Source organism: Ctenopharyngodon idella, chromosome 3 (assembly GCF_019924925.1).
Source record: "Ctenopharyngodon idella isolate HZGC_01 chromosome 3, HZGC01, whole genome shotgun sequence".
NCBI lineage: Eukaryota > Metazoa > Chordata > Actinopteri > Cypriniformes > Xenocyprididae > Ctenopharyngodon > Ctenopharyngodon idella.
In genome coordinates this window covers 5,573,620-5,586,427 of record NC_067222.1, presented here as the reverse complement: position 1 = coordinate 5,586,427, position 12,808 = coordinate 5,573,620, and the positions used below count along the sequence as shown (strand labels likewise).

The window sequence follows — 12,808 nt, the reverse complement described above, 5'->3', positions numbered from 1 at the left end:
ATAAACTAAATGACTGAAGGAGATGAATGATCTGCTCCTTCATATAATAAAATCTAAAATAAAAAGAGATCATTGCTGAGCAACATCATATAGAACAATTCATCATTTTCTGCTCCAGCATCTCTTAATACAATTGTACATGGATTTGTAGCAAGAAAACAATATGAAAACAGCAATATTTGTGCTTCTCAACACTGAACAGTGTTTTATACACAGATTTACTTCAGTTATGTGACAGAAGATGAAAGTGAAACTCACTGATGTTACTGGAGCTCATACAATTAATAATTACATTCATATTTAAAACAAACTCATTATTTATTGTTACACATTACAATTAACGTTTATAGAACAAACATAAAGAGAGTATTTATAATAAAATATTATACCTGTTTTCCAAGGTCTCATCATGCTTAGACGTTTCTTTCCTTGTTTCCAACATGCAAGCAACTGAAGTTTTTGGGTGGAGTCGAAGGAAAAAAATAATAAACCTGTTTCTGTCTGTCTGGTCTGACAACAAATGCAGCAAAAAGTTCAAGCTATGTTTCCTGTGAGAATGAGGAATAATTTGTGTAAATGACAAAGCCAGAAAAAAAAAAAAAAAAAAAAAAACTTAAAGACTTTCAACAACAAAAACAGATGGAGTAAAATCTGTCTATTTCAGTTTTCAGTGATATTGTTATAATTGATGACTGATGACTAGTTTGTGTTCTGTATAGTATCTGACGGGTGTCCACTTTTCACATTGTCTTGTTTGAATATTATCATATCATGTTCAATTTCTTCATGAGTAAAATCAGCAGAAACACACGAGGAGAACGTGAGATGGACGTGAAGTCTTTTGATTCTCAGGTAATTATTACTTCAATTACACCAGTAAACAGGACGAAAAGCCCAATTAAGTTTCATGCACGTGAACCTTTTTATATAAGACATTTTATATAAATCCCTCATGCTTTACATAAAAGTAAAACCAAGTGTCATAACTGTAATGTTTAAGTTGCAAGTAATGTTTAAGTTGCAAATAATGCAAGTGTAAATTTGCTCACTTGTGGTGAAGCTGTAGAACTGAAGCTCCAGATATTACAGTAGAAAAGCCTGCAGTTACACATACTGTAGTCATTATTCATTCACCTCTAATGTTACTGCTCTCTCATTATTTTTGATATCATATAGCATGTTTTGTTGTATCTTATAGGACTATAATATGAATGTCTTACAGACAGAAGTGGAGAGTTCAATTGTTTTAAATTATAAATTCCAGTTATTTATGCTCATTATTTTTCTAGTTTTTAACATATATTGAATCAGAAGTGTTGCACATTCAAAAAAAAAAAAAAAAAAAAAAACTTCATAAAGTACTATTCAGGTGGCTGTTGCATAATAGTTGTGTACTAGTGATGACTGACAGTATTTTTTTTTTTTTTTTAAGGTGTCTGTACAGTGTAATTAAGTACTGAGTAATAACTGTGTTAGGCCCTCTGCTATTTTTAATATACATGTTGCCACTTGGCAATATTATTAGAAAACATGGAATTAGTTTCCACTGCTATGCTGATGACACTCAGTTATACATTTCATCATGACCAGATGAAATCTCTAAATTATCCAAATTGACAGAAAAAAATATAAAAAAATATAAAACATTGGATGACCAGTCATTTTCTTCTATTAAATTCAGATAAGACTGAAGTATTACTTATTGGACCAAAAACCTGTACAATCTCTTAGAATACAATCTGCATTTAGAAGGATGCACTGTTATTTCATCCTCTACAGTCAAAGATCTGGGTGTTATATTAGACAGCAACTTGTCTTTCCAAAATCATATTTCATATGTTACAAAAACAGCCTTCTGCCACCTCAGAAACATTGCTAAGCTACGGTTATCTATTTCTGATGCAGAAAAGTAAGTTCATGCATTTATGACCTATAGGCTAGATTACTGTAATGCATTTCTAGCTGGTTGTCTTGTATCCTCAATGAACAAGCTACAATTAGTACAAAATGCAGCTGCTAGAGTTCTTACCAGGTCAAGAAAATATGATCATATTACCCTAATTTTATCATCTCTACACTGGTTACCTATTAAGTTCCGTATCGATTATAAAGTACTGCTAATGACCTATAAGGCTCTAAATGGTTTAGCTCCTGTGTACTTAACCGATCTTCTATCGCCCTACAATCCTTCACGCTCTTTAAGATCACAAAACTCTGGGCTTCTGGTTGTACCTAGGATATCTAAGTTCTCTAAAGGAGGGAGAGCGTTTTCACATTTGGCTTCTAAACTCTGGAATAGCCTTCCTGATAATGTTCGGGGCTCAGACTCGCTCACCCAGTTTAAATCTAGATTAAAGACGCATCTCTTTAGCCAAGCATTCACATAATGCATCTCATATCAGATCACTTGCACATGATTATCTTTGATTAATGTTATGAACAGCAGCTACGCTAATTATTCTCCATTTGCTTTTCTGTTTTATCTTGGGACGCCTGTCCCGAGGTCACTAGAGTACAACAGCTTAAGCCACCATGCAGTTATACACAACGCAAAACCGCAAAACTTTGCATCACATTTTTGGTCTGGGACAGGCCAGAGAATCTTTTCAACTTCACAGGCTGTACCAGCCCTATTCAGGCAGCGGGGGGAAAATCCTCTAGCATGCCTGATCCACCCCTGGCACGCATCAACTGAAATGTCTAGTCAGGCTTCTTCCATTCCATCGTCTCTGTGTCCTACAAAAATAGAAGTACTGATTACTGTAACTGTAACACATCCTTTTTACAAAATGGAAGCAGACAGAAATTCTATCGGTATGTAAGGCACTTTGATGCATGTGTTGTAACACTCAAAAGTTACAGTAGATACACTGAGGTACACCTACCTGTTTTCCTCCCTGAAGGTTCTTATGATCGAGGCGACGGTGAAGCAACTTAAGTTTGGCTGAACTCATTGCCCAGCCTCCCTCATAGTCATACCATGGACAAGGACATGGTCAACTAGTGGCACGAATTTCATCTGAGACTCCTTGTCTCCTTGCACCTCATCCTTATCCTCATCCTCGTCCTCCTCCTCTTCCCTCACCTCTTCCTCCACTCTTTACCGCTCTTGCTCATCCTCTTCCTTCTCCTCTCTGGTGTCCTCGACCTTTTCAGTCATGTCTCTCTGGATCCATTGTTCCAAAACTGAATGAACTGACTCGGGCTCTTTTATCTATCTATTGAAGGTTCTATTGAAGGTTTTGAAATTTTAGTTCAAAAGCCTGGTTATAGTGTTTAAGCAATCGAGAAAAACTGTAAGATTACAGCATGCATACCATATTAGAGTACAGTGCACATTGCTGAAATACATACCTGATATGTCTACGAAATGCTTGAATGATTGAGGAAAAGGTTTTTCTCCAAACGTTCAGCTGCACATTTAGACCCGCATAAGCCATTGTAAGGTCATGATTGAGAACATAGTTCACAATAGTGGCCCTTATTTTACCAGAAACTTGCCTGCGCCCTTTGCCTTGTCTACCTCTTCCTCTGTTTTACTACACATCCTTACTCCTCTTCTTCTTCCCAGCTGTTGACCCTATTTGTTTCCATGTTGTTCTTCCATTATCAGATATTGTAACTCTTGTGTTGTGCTCTGTCTATATATGCTTTCCAGTTGAAGATTCATGACATGCATCTTTGAGCTGTTTTAGAGAACTGGTTGGGTCATTGGTTGATCTAATGCTTTGCATTCCCCTGAATACATTAGTGAAATTCAGAATTCACCTGCAAAATTCATCAATTCAGGACACATTTACAAAAGTCTAATAGAAATGTATAGATAATATACTTGACATTGTGATAACTAGGTCAACCATTTTGCATTTAATGACTTACGTGATGAACTAATGCCTAGATGTTTTGAGGGGTAAGACTATTCAACAGAGAACCATATAATACATTTTGAGCAACATGACATTAGCTATTGATAATGTTGGAAATAGCAGACAATTGTACATAATCAATTGCATGAATGTACCAAAGCATTTGCAACTTGTTCGAAAGAATAAGAAACTACTTTTATGATGTGCACAAGTGACTAGATGATGTGGAGGTTGAACAAGTAGTTTTGAGAATTTCAGTTCTGATCTGAGAAATGTGCCAAAGCGACTGAGAAAAACTGTAATAATGTTTGTAAGTGTTTCGTTTTATTTACCGGTATTTTTATTTAAATTAATTTTATTGTTGCATTGAGGCGCGTTTTTAGAGTAAGATAAATTTCTTTTTCATGAGATTACTTCCTCTTCATGGCTGGGTTACATTTCTCTGTGTCGTAAACTGGGCGAGGCTTCTAAATTTTGGGGCGTGATATTTAAATGACGACAGCTTTCAGCCGCCACATTTATCAAAGTACGATCAGTTGTACGATTGCCAGCATACGAATGTTTGATAAATCGCATGTAAGCCCAGTCGTAAGATGATTTCTGCGCTCGGATCTGCACTCATTTCTACGTTAGATTGATAAATGAAGCCCATTTTCTGTAAATTTTTATCTATACTATTTTTACTCAACAAGTAAGGAACTCAAATACAGTTTATTGTATTGTACATTTAATCAGGTCAAAAGAAGATTTAACAAGAATAAATTACTAAGTAGTTCTTAAATATATAACAAATTAAATCATTTTATTTGCAAATTGCTCATGGTTATTTGCGCTGTATGCAAAAGTTGTGTTTGGAAATTCTGCACTTAAAGCACTTGTTAGCAGAAACAAACTAGAAATTTCAATTTATACCTCACATTTTCTTTGGTTTGCACAAAAACAAAGTCTCATCTAAAAAAAAAAAAAATAAATAAATAAAAAATTATATAGCATCATCTTAAAATAATTCCACCTGGACTACGACGCTCAATATCCTTCCTTCCTTCTTCTTCTTCTTCTTCTTCGTCTTCTTCTTCTTCTTCTTTTGTGTTTAATGGCGGTTGGCAAACCAGCTTAAGGTGCATTTCCGCCACCTACTGGGATGGAGTTTGAGGCCTCGATGAATGAAAGTATTATATACAGTAAAAAAAAAAAAAAAAAAAAAAAATATAATAATAAAAATAAACAACTAAATTATTCTAATCAAATCTGTATCTCTCAAATATTCTAGCAGAAAATCATAAACCCTTAACTGTTTCTGTGCATTCTGAAATAGGCCTATATTCTGTCATCGATTTCCATATCTCTTAGTTTTTCAACAAGCTGCTTCCTTAGTCTATTATATGCCTCACAATGTAAGAGCATATGTTCAACTGTTTCTGTTATTCCACAGTAAACACTCCTTCCTCTCATCGCAGTCAAAGGTCATTTGATGACGACACACGCTTAAACGACCTATGGGGTCATTTTTAGGAGGAGGACAGTCTCACTAAAAATGATGGTCATAACATCGTATTCTTAAATTATCAAGCACACTTTCATGTTTATGTGTTGAGAAAAAATGAGGATATCATTAAAAGAGAATCGGCGGCGGGTCCTCGGGTAGTTTTAGCTGGCGTCGTCACCATAGTAATGGTCGATAAGGCTCATGGGTACTGTAGAATTCACTGTTAGATTTGACACACTAAACCGATGGAAAAACTGTATTTCTCAGAAAAGAAGCAGCAACATTTAGAAGCGATGGCCGTAGCACAGCTCTGCAGCCTTGTTTATTAAGAATAGATTTACTATATTTTGACTAAACCACTGACAATGGTTTACAATGGCGTGTAGCCGCCTACATAAAATAAAACAATAAAACAAGGATAACATCTCCTGTTTAAATGTTGAGTAATGTAGCGCTTAAAGTTTAAAAATGAATAATAATAATAATAATAATAATAACTAGAATGTACATTTCCTGAAGAAAATGTGAATGGTGCTTGCAGTGGCAAAATTCAGCACTCTTGATTAGCATGATGCTAACATAATTAGCATGTTGCTAGCATGATGTTAACATCATTAGCATGTTGCTAGCATGATGCTAACATCATTAGCATGCTTCTAGCATGTTTTTAACAAGATGCTAACATGATTAGCATGTTGCTAGCATGATGCTAGCATGATTACCATGTTGCTAGCATGTTTTTAGCAAAATGTTAACATTATTAGCATTTTGCTAGCATGTTTTTAACAAGATGCTAACATGATTAGCATATTGCTAGCATGATGCTAACATGATTAACATGCTACTAGTGTGATGTTAACACGATTAGCATGCTGCCAGCATGATGCTAGCACATTTTGACTTGTTTGTGTCATGTTTTTATCCTAAGATAATTGCTATTAACATGTAGCTATTCACTGCTAGCATGTGTAGCATGTTGGAAGTCCTGTTTGCTAGCATGAGTCAAAAAGAGCCAACCCCCATGTCTCTACGATGTTCTGATGCAGAGATATAGGTCTTGCTAAACGGTTGCTAGGGTACTTTGTTTGGTTGCTAGGGAGTCGCATGGCATCTGCCAATGATGATACTCTAAAGGCTGCTTGTCAGTATTAATGATACAAACCAACCCCCATGCGTCTTTCAGATGTGAAGATATCCCTCTTTGGATTTGGGTTGCTAGGGTGCTCTAAATGGTTGCTAGGGCGTGGCTATGAAGTGTTGAAGGTGATTCGTGATTGGCCGTTTGCTGCCCCGAGTCAAACGAGCCCAACCTCATGTTTCTATGACACTTCTATGCAAAGATATCCCTTTGATCATTTTCAATGGAAGTCTATGGAACTGTTGCTAGGGTGCTCTAAATGGTTGCTAGGGCATGGCTTGATAGCTTCGCAATGATCCTGAGAGACTGATTGGTTGCCTGAGTAAAATGAGCCTGCCCCCTTGTCTCTATAACATTGTGATCCAGAGTTATGTTCAATACAAAATTCCTATGTAATTTCCCATAGTAGGAAAAACAACATGCAGTCACTTCCTGGTTCATGGGCACGGCTTCACCATAGTATGTCTATGGGGCAACTTTGGGCAGCTCTTGCACCCCAGGGGTACAACTTACACCCCATTTTGAGGTAAAATGTTAAGTCTATGGGATTTTTCGGGCGATTTCTCGCCCGCCGGGCGAACAGCGTACACCCGATCGCTTATAAAAGTCATAGCACACCTCTCCTCAATGAGCCGGTCGATTTGACACCTCATTCATGGGTCTAGGACAAACGGTGCAGGACAAGTTGCTAACATAATGCTAACATGATTAGCATGTTGCTAGCATTGATACTAACACCATTAACATGCTGCTAGCATGTTTTTAATGAGATGTTAACATGTTTAGCATGTTGCTAGCATGTTTTTAACAAGATGCTAACATGATTAGCATGTTGCAAGCATGTTTTTAACAAGATACTAACATGATTAACATGTTGCTAGCATGATGCTAACATGATTAGCATGTTGCTAGCATGTTTTTAAGAAGGTGCTAACATGATTAGCATGTTGCTAACATTATGCTAACATGATTAGCATGTTGCTAGCATTATGCTAACATGATTAGCATGCTACTAACATGATGCTAACACGATTAGCATGCTGCTAGCATGATGTTAACACATTTTGACTTGTTTGTGTCATGTTTAAACCCTAAGCTATTTACTATTAGCATGTAGCTATTCACTGCTAGCATGTGTAGCATGTTGAAAGTCCAGTTTGCTAGCATGAGTCAAAAGAGCAAACCCCCATGTCTCTACGATGTTCTGATGCAGAGATATAGATCTTTCAAAACGGTTGCTAGGTTACTCTGTTTGGTTGCTAGGTAGTGGCTTGGCAGCTGCCAGTGATGATACACCAAAGGCTGCTTGCCAATATAAACCAACCCCATGCTTTTATGTCTTTCAGATGTTAAGATATCCCTCTTTGGATTTAGGTTGCTAGGTAGCTCTTAATGGTTGCTAGGGTGTGGCTATGAAGTGTTGAAGGTGATTCGTGATTGGCAGTTTGCTGCCCCGAGTCAAAAGAGCCCACCCTCATGTTCCTATGACACTTCTATCTAAAGATATTCCTTTGATCTTTTTCAATGGAAGTCTATGGAACTTGTTGCTATGGTGCTCTATATGGTTGCTAGGGCGTGGCTTGATAGCTTCACAATGATCCTGAGAGACTGATTGGTTGCCTGAGTAAAATGAGCCCACCCCCTTGTCTCTATGACATTGTGATCCAGAATTATGTTCAATACAAAATCCCTATATAATTTCCCATAGTAGGAAAAACACACTGGTTCATGGGCACGGCCATAGTATGTCTATGGGGCAACTTTGGGCAGCTCTTGCGCCCCAGGGGTACAACTTACACCCCATTTTGAGGTATGGTCTTACAGAGCCTGCAAGCCTCTTCAAACGTGGTAACCCACATGTTTCTATGAACTCAGAGGTATAACTCGTCAAAGTTCGTCGCAATGCAAAGTCTATGGGACTTTTTCGGCCGATTTTTCGCCCCCCGGCGGGCGAAAAATCTAGTTAAGCCAACAAGTTAAGCCAAATTTATCTAGTTAAGCCAACTTAACTAGATAAAAAAGTTCGTCGAGACACATTTTATGTTGGCTTGAAAAATCCGGTCCAAAAAGTCTGAAGTAGTTTTAAAAGCTTAAAGTTTGAAGGTTTTCAGTTTGAAAGTTTAAGTTTTAATTTTTTAGTTTTTATAGATAGATAGATAGATAGATAGAGTCAGGGTACTCAAGGTGGTTGCTAGAGTGTTATATGGTTGCTAGGGTACTCTGAGTGTTTGCAAGTGTATTATGTGGTTGCTAGGGTTTTGCTATGTGGTTGCTAAGGTACTCGGGGTGGTTGCAAGGGTGTTGCTATGCAGTTGCTAGGGTACTCTGGGTGATTGCTAAGGTGTTGCTATGCGGTTGCTAAGGTATTCTGAGTGGTTGCTAGGGTTTTGCTATGTGGTTGCTAAGGTACTCGGGGTGGTTGCAAGGGTGTTGCTATGCAGTTGCTAGGGTACCCTGGGTGATTGCTAAGGTGTTGCTATGCGGTTGCTAAGGTATTCTGAGTGGTTGCTAGGGTGTTGCTATGCGGTTGCTAAGGTGCTGCTATGCGGTTGCTAGGGTAATCTAAATGGTTGCTAGGGTGTTGCTATGCAGTTGCTAGGGTACTCGGGGTGGTTGCTAAGGTGTTGCTATGCGGTTGCTAAGGTACTCGGGGTGGTTGCTAAGGTGTTGCTATGCGGTTTCTAGGGTACTCGGGGTGATTGCTAAGGTGTTGCTATGTGGTTGCTAAGGTACTCGGGGTGGTTACTAAGGTTTTTTCTATGCGGTTGCTAGGGTACTCGGGGTGGTTGCTAAGGTCTTGCTATGCGGTTGCTAAGGCACTCGGGGTGGTTGCTAGGGTGTCGCTATGCGGTTGCTAGGGGACTCTGGGTGGTTGCTAGGGTGTCGCTATGCGGTTGCTAGGGGACTCTGGGTGGTTGCTATGCGGTTGTTAGGGTACTCTGGGTGGTTGCTAGGATGTTACCATGTGGTTGCTAGCGTACTCAGGATGGTTGCTAGGGTGTTGCTATGAGGTTGCTAGGATATTCTAGGGGGTTGCTATGCTGTTTTGGGTGGTCGCTATTTGGTTGCTAGGGTACTCGGGGTGGTTGCTAGGGTGTTAATATGCGGTTGCTAAGGTACTCTGGGTGGTTACTAAGGTGTTGCTATGCGGTTGCTAGGGTACTCGGGGTGGTTGCTAAGGTGTTGCTATATGGGTGCTAGGGTACTCTGGGTGGTTGCTAAGGTTTTGCTACGCGGTTGCTAGGGTACTCGGGGTGGTTGCTAAGGTCTTGCTATGCGGTTGCTAAGGCACTCGGGGTGGTTGCTAGGGTGTTGCTATGCGGTTGCTATGCGGTTGCTGGGGTACTCTGGGTGGTTGCTAGGATGTTACCATGTGGTTGCTAGGGTACTCAGGATGGTTGCTAGGGTGTTGCTATGAGGTTGCTAGGATATTCTAGGGGGTTGCTATGCTGTTTTGGGTGGTTGCTATGCGGTTGCTAGGGTACTTGGGGTGGTTGCTAGGGTGTTAATATGCGGTTGCTAGGGTACTCTGGGTGGTTGCTATGGTGTTGCTATGCAGTTGCTAGAGTACTCTGGGTGGTTGCTAATGTGTTGCTATGCAGTTGCTAGGGTACTCTGGGTGGTTGCTAAGGTGTTGCTATGCGGTTGCTAGGGTAATTGGGCTGTCGCTAGGATGTTGCCAGGGTGATTTGTGTGGTTGCTAGGCGGTTGCCATGGTGTTCTAGGTGGTTGCTAGGATGTTCTGGGTGGTTGCTATGAGATAGATAGACATATATGGTCAGATGATAGATAGATAGATAGATAGATAGATAGATAGATAGATAGATAGATAGATTTACTAAAAATGCTGATTAAAACTTGGAAAAAATCCCATTGACTTTCATTGACGGAATGTTCAAATGAGCCAAGACTGTTCAAACTCCAACTGTCAAAATTCAAATTTTTACATTTTGAGAGGCTCATCAGACTCCATTAGCTGCCAACCTATGTACTATTTCTAAACCATTGAAACTTATTCAAACTCATGAACTAATTTAATCTATCTATCTATCTATCTATCTATCTATCTATATTTCTAACTATCAAACTAAAGCTATCTATCTTTCTAACTAAAACTATCTATCTATTATCTATCTATCTATCTATCTATCTATCATCTGACCATTTCTATCTATCTATCTATCTATCTATATTTCTAACTATCAAACTAAAGCTATCTATCTTTCTAACTAAAACTATCTATCTATCTATCTATCTATATTTCTAACTATCAAACTAAAGCTATCTATCTTTCTAACTAAAACTATCTATCTATCTATCTATCTATCTGTCTGTCTATCTATGTAACTGAATCTATCTATCTTTCTAACTATCAAACTAAATCTATCTTTCTAACTAAAACTATCTATCTATCTATCTATCTATCTATCTATCTATCTATCTATCTATCATCTGACCATTTCTATCTATCTATCTATCTATCTATCTATCTATCGATCTATCGATATATCTATCTTATATCAACCACCCAGAACAAACTAGCAACCGCATAGCAACCACCCAGAACACCATGGCAACCACCTAGCAACCACACAAATAACCCTGGCAACATCCTAGTAACCAGCCAGAGTACCTTAGCAACCACATAGCAACACCGTAGCAACCACCCAGAATACCTTAGCAACCGTATAGCAACACCTTAGCAACCACCCCGAATACCCTAGCAACCGCATAGCAACATCTTAGCAACCACCCCGAGTACCCTAGCAACCGCATAGAAACACCTTAGCAACCACCCCGATTACCCTAGCAACTGCATAGCAACACCATAGCAGCCACCCAGAATACCTTAGCAACCACTCAGATTACCCTAGCAACCACCCAGAGTACCCTAGCAACCGTATAGTAACACCCTAGCAACCACCCAGATTACCTTAGCAACCGCATAGCAGCACCTTAGCAATAACCCAGAGTACCCTAGCAACAGCATAGAAACACCCTACCAACCATCCAAAATACCTTAGCAACCACATAGCAACACCCTACCAACCATCCAAATTACCTTAGCAACCACATGGCAACACCCTAGCAACCACCCCTAGTACCTTAGCAACTGCAAAACAAAACCCCAGCAACCACATAAAACCCTTGCAACCACTCAGAGTACCCTGACTCTATCTATCTATTTTAAGATTTGGGGCAAATTTATTGAATATTTAAATAATTTGGATGTTACATTGATTGAAAATGCTGATGTGATTATGTAACCCTTCTTTATTTTAACTTATTTTTAATGTATTAATATATTTTTTTATCATAATAATTTTTTTTGTTTTTGTTTTATCTTACGCATCAGCTCAAGGCCTTGTAATAATGTCCATGCAAGTGTTCTGTCTCTTGAGGGGTCGGACAGGGGTGAGAGGGTGTTTAGAAAAAAAAGTTTACTGAACTGATTCTGTAAATTGTTCATGTAAAAAATAATAAATATATTGAAAAAAAAAAAAAAAAAAGGTTCAATTTCATCTTGATAAACAAGCTGTGGATAGGCATTATGACCTTTTTGGAGTATCATGGGTAAGACAAACTTCTGGTAAGCAACATAATAAGAAAAGTGGCAGTCATGAGATGTTAATAAGAAAACCACAAATACAACTCCCTTCAGTCTAATTATGATAGTCAATTTTTGCTGCATCATGAAATAAACCAGGAATCTGGTTTTGAGTTAAATAAGTGTTAATAAATACATTTATTAAGCATTTATAAAATGTGAGTTTAAAAAGGCTCACTATTTGGCAGGTATTGCGTTAAAGTCACCCTATTTATTCATGCAGTTATAACTGCATTATTAATGATTTATAATGCATTTGTAAATGATTTATTACTCATTAACAAACACCTTTATAAACCCTTTACAAAGGGAACCTTAATGTAAAGTGTTACCGAAAAATGTGTTAAATTTAAAAGTTAAAATGTTCAACTTATGAGCACATGTGCTCCTTGGGAAAAAGTGAGCATCAAGCCCTGTATACGTGTGGGCTGTGTTATCATTGCATTTACACCATTTTGACTAGCAGGTGTCGCCAATGTACAGTGTTTCAAGTGCTTCAAAACAGTCAAATATTTTGGGAAGCAATTCCACACCAGTATATAGTGTTTCAAGCATTGTGCCGATCCGTGTCCGAGATATCTGACACCAGATGACACACACGACTTGTGCGTTCACTGCCTGGGTGAGGAGCATGCGCGTTCAGTTCTCGAGGGATCTGTTTGCGTTCATTGCGTCCTATGTGGACGCTCCGCTCTCGCCTGTCAATCTTC

The 12,808-nt window shown here is 38.6% G+C and overlaps 1 long non-coding RNA gene across 2 annotated transcripts in view; it reads right to left on the bottom strand.

The window, feature by feature from the left end:
• Positions 1-790, bottom strand: part of LOC127508665 (uncharacterized) — a 53,682-nt gene extending 52,892 nt beyond the window's left edge. For both annotated transcript variants that reach the window (XR_007928858.1, XR_007928855.1), the window contains exon 1: positions 390-790. This is a non-coding gene — a long non-coding RNA (uncharacterized LOC127508665). The remainder of the gene's footprint in view (positions 1-389) is intronic.
• Positions 791-12,808: the final 12,018 nt, after the last annotated feature.